Consider the following 228-nt stretch of genomic DNA (forward strand, 5'->3'; position numbering starts at 1 on the left):
TACGCATCACACCTTCCACTTGGGGTTCCCAACGGACGTGTGCTTCACGCGTGTCAAGGTGTTTTAGTACCATGAAAATTCCTACAACCATATTTTCCTTTCTCATAATAATTCCCAGTAGCATCATGAACAAACTCAACAATATAACTATCACATACAACATGCTTTTCATGTTCTACAAACGCATAATTTTTATCAAGCTCAAAAATAGTCGGATCAAAACTTTCA

Source organism: Lolium rigidum, chromosome 7 (assembly GCF_022539505.1).
Source record: "Lolium rigidum isolate FL_2022 chromosome 7, APGP_CSIRO_Lrig_0.1, whole genome shotgun sequence".
Taxonomy (NCBI): domain Eukaryota; kingdom Viridiplantae; phylum Streptophyta; class Magnoliopsida; order Poales; family Poaceae; genus Lolium; species Lolium rigidum.